This window comes from Pristiophorus japonicus, chromosome 28 (genome assembly GCF_044704955.1).
Source record: "Pristiophorus japonicus isolate sPriJap1 chromosome 28, sPriJap1.hap1, whole genome shotgun sequence".
Lineage (NCBI taxonomy): Eukaryota > Metazoa > Chordata > Chondrichthyes > Pristiophoridae > Pristiophorus > Pristiophorus japonicus.
In genome coordinates this window covers 8,081,433-8,086,100 of record NC_092004.1, presented here as the reverse complement: position 1 = coordinate 8,086,100, position 4,668 = coordinate 8,081,433, and positions in this window count along the sequence as shown.

Below are 4,668 nucleotides of genomic sequence, written 5' to 3'. Positions count from 1 at the left end.
AGCAGCGCTCACTCTGCACGGGGTGACAAGCGCTTCTTAAAATCTTCTAAAATCCTTGTGTTGGAGCTTCAACTAACAATGAAAATTCATTAAGATTCTCAGATTAAGGCTAACGCGGGAACTATGAACACATGGTTCATGAGTTGTTCCAGTCATTACTGAGTGTACTGACAGCAAGGAAACACGTTACCTGTGCGATCTGAACAGTGAGACGGTTTAATAACAATTAACAACAGACAGGTTACAATGCCTCACCAGGGACACCGAAGGCTGCGAGAATCGGGAAATAAATCTCCCTTATCAGTAGAACAGCTGGTCGCCCCATTTTCTGTGAGAATGGATGAATCCTTTCGGAGCTCAAAGACTCTGACTGGCACACGCCTCAGGCTCTGGAAGGGAACCTATATTTATCCTCAAATCAATCCTCCGGGGAAAAATTAGGCTAAATCATATCTTGCATTATTTACAGTCATTTAACAAACAGAATCAATTAAATTGTTTTTCTTGTCTGAACAGTCAGATTAAGAGAATTGGTGATATTGATATTGGACAGTTTACAAAATACACAATTACATCATTGTACACAACTGGAAAGTGAAATCTGCAGTACTAGTGCCGACCCTATTCCGACAGCCCTGGTGAAGGCAGCTCGTCTTGTTCTAATTGTACTGACCATGTCCTTGATCCTCTGCTCGTGCACCAACACCTCTAGAACAGGCGGGGAAATAGTCAACAGTACTCGAGGTGGACCTGCTCCTCCGGTACTGCTGGTTTCTGGCAATTACTCAAGAGGTGACCCTGCTCCTCTTATACTAACGGTACCCTGCACTTACAGTAGAGGAGACCGTGCTCCTCCTACACTACTGGTACCCTAAACTTACACAAGATGTGACCTTGCATCTTCTATACGACTGGTACCCTGCACTTACAGCAGAGGTGTCCTTACTTCTCCTACACTACTGGTACCCTGCACTTAAACCAAGGTTGCAATGCTTCCCCTCTACTACTGGTAAACTGCACTTACACAAGAGGTGACCCTGCTCCTCTTATACTAACGGTACCCTGCACTTGCACCAGAGGTGACTCGCTCCTCCCATACTACTGGTACCCTGTACTTACACCAGAGGTCACCGTGCTTCTCCTATACTTCTGTACCCTACAGTACACGAGATGTGACCCGCTTCTCCCATACTACTGGTAGCCTGCACTTACCCTAGAGGAGACCCGCTCCTCCCATACTACTGGTAGCCTGCATTTACTCCAGAGGTGACCCTGCCCCTCCCGTACTGGTGCTACGCACACCTACACTACAATTCACAGTGCTCCTCCGGTAGTAGTGGTACCCTGCACTTCCACTAGAGGTGACCGTAGTCCTCCCGTGCTACTGGTACCCTGCACTTGCACTCGAGGTGTCAGTGCTCCTCCTATACTACTGGTACCCTACACTTACACAAGATGTGATCGTGCTTCTTCTATACGACTGGTAACCTGCACATACACAAGAGGTGTCCTTACTTCTCCTACATTACTGGTACCCTGAACTTAAATCAAGGTTACAATGCTTCCCCTATACTACTGGTACCATGCACTTACACAAGAGGTGACCCGCTCCTCCCATACTACTGGTACACTGTACTTACACCAGACGTGACAGTGCTTCTCCTATACTATTGTACCCTGCAGTACAAGAGAGGTGACCCGCTCCTCCCATACTACTGCTGGCCTGCACTTATCCGAGAGGTGTCCCGCTCCTCTCATACTACTTGTACCCTGTACTTACAGCAGATGTGAACATGCTTCTCCTACACTACTGGTACCCTGCACTTACACCAGAGGTGAACCGTTCCTCCCATATTACTGGTAGCCTGCACTGACCCTGGAGGTGACCCGCTCCTCCCATACTACTTGTACCCTGAACTTACACCAGAGTTGACCGTGCTTCTCCTATACTACTGATACCCTGCACTTAAACCAGAGGTGACCCGCTCCTCACATACTACTGGTACCGTGCACTTACTCTAGAGGTGAACGTGCTTCTCCTACACTACTGGTACCCTGAACTTACACCAGAGGTGACCCACTCCTCCCATACTACTAGTAGCCTGCACTTACACCAGAGGTGACCGTGCTTCTCCAAAACTTCTGGTAGCCTGCACTAACCCAAGAGGTGACCCGCTCCTCCCATACTACTTGTACACTGTACTTACAGCAGAGGTGACCATGCTCCTCCCATACTACTGGTATCAAACACTTAAACGAGAGGTGACCCTGCCCCTCCTGTACTGGTGCTACGTACACCTACACTACAATTCACAGTGCGTTTACGGTACTTGTTGTACCCAGCACTTACACTAGATGTGACTGTAATCCTCCTGTACTACTAATACCCTGCCCTTACACTCGAGGTGTCAGTGCTCCTCCTATACTACTGGTACCCTACACTTACACAAGATGTGACCGTGCTTCTTCTATACTACTGGTACCCTGCACTTGCACCAGAGGTGTCCATAGCTCTCTTACACTACTGGTACCCTGTACTTAAACAAAGGTTGCAATGCTTCCCCTATACTACTGGTACCCTGCACTTACACCAGAGGTGGCCCGCTGCTCCCATACCACTGGTACCCTGTACTTACACCAGAGGTGACAGTGCTTCACCTATACTACTGTAACCTGCAGTACACGAGAGGTGACTCGCTCCTCTCATACTACTGTTGGCCTGCACTTATCCTCGAGGTGACCCGCTCCTCCCATACTATAAGGGGGGAGGCCATCTTAGACTGGGTGTTATGTAATGAGAGAGGATTAATTAGCAATCTCGTTGTGCGAGGCCGCTTGGGGAAGAGTGACCATAATATGGTGGAATTCTGCATTGGGATGGAGAATGAAACAGTTAATTCAGAGACCATGGTCCAGAACTGAAAGAAGGCTAACTTTGAAGGTATGAGGCGTGAATTGGCTGGGATGGATTGGCGAATGATCCTTAAGGGGTTGACTGTGGATGGGCAATGGCAGACATTTAGAGACCGCATGGATGAACTACAACAATTGTACATTCCTGTCTGGCATAAAAATAAAAAAGGGAAGGTGGCTCAACCGTGGCTATCAAGGGAAATCAGGGATAGTATTAAAGCCAAGGAAGTGGCATACAAATTGGCCATAAATAGCAGCGAACCTGGGGACTGGGAGAAATTTAGAACTCAGCAGAGGAGGACAAAGGGTTTGATTAGGGCAGGGACAATGGAGTATGAGAAGAAGCTTGCAGGGAACATTAAGACGCATTGCAAAAGTTTCTATAGATATGTAAAGAGAAAAAGGTTAGTAAAGACAAACGTAGGTCCTCTGCAGTCAGAATCAGGGGAAGTCATAACGGGGAACAAAGAAATGGCGGACCAATTGAACAAGTACTTTGGTTCGGTATTCACGAAGGAGGACACGAACAACCTTCCAGTTATAAAAGGGGTCGGGGGGTCTAGTAAGGAGGAGGAACTGAGGAAAATCCTTATTAGCCGGGAAATTGTTGTGGGGAAATTGATGGGATTGAAGGCCGATAAATCCCCAGGGCCTGATGGACTGCATCCCAGAGTACTTAAGGAGGTAGCCTTGGAAATAGTGGATGCGTTGACAGTCATTTTCCAACATTCCATTGACTCTGGATCAGTTTTATATGGAGTGGAGGGTAGCCAATGTAACCCCACTTTTTAAAAAAGGAGGGAGAGAGAAAACAGGGAATTATAGACCGACAGCCTGACATATGTAGTGGGTAAAATGATGGAATCAATTATTGCGGATGTCATAACAGTGCATTTGGAAAGAGGTGACATGATAGGTCCAAGTCAGCATGGATTTGTGAAAGGGAAATCATGCTTGACAAAACTTCTGGAATTTTTTGAGGATGTTTCCAGTAGAGTGGATAAGGGAGAACCAGTTGATGTGGTATATTTGGACTTTCAGAAGGCATTCGACAAGGTCCCACACAAGAGATTGATGTGCAAAGTTAGAGCACATGGGATTGGGGTAGTGTACTGACATGGATTGAGAACTGGTTGTCAGACTGGAAGCAAAGTGTAGGAGTAAATGGGTACTTTTCAGAATGGCAGGCAGTGACTCGTGGGGTACCCCAAGGTTCTGTGCTGGGGCCCCAGCTGTTTACACTGTACATTAATGGTTTAGATGAGGGGATTAAATGTAGTATCTCCAAATTTGCGGATGACACTAAGTTGGGTGGCAGTGTGAGCTGCGAGGAGGATGCTGTGAGGCTGCAGAGCGACTTGGATAGGTTAGGTGAGTGGGCAAATGCATGGCAGATGAAGTATAATGTGGATAAATGTGAGGTTATCCACTTTGGTGGTAAAAACAGAGAGACAGACTATTATCTGAATGGTGACAGATTAGGAAAAGGGGAGGTGCAAAGAGACCTGGGTGTCATGGTATGTTGTAGGAGGTAGGCACCTTTAGAATATACCAGAATACTAGGCATTAGGCACCTGCTAGATATATCTAAATGCATATAAGTTTAAAGTGGCCACACATAAAATGGCTGCCCAGGCATGATGGGAAATCAGGTAGTCAAGCTGTGAACTGTTGAATGTTCAATGACCGAGCAATAACCCTGTGAGGCCCACTATAGGAATGCCTTGGATGCAGGATAAGAATAATGAGGAGAGA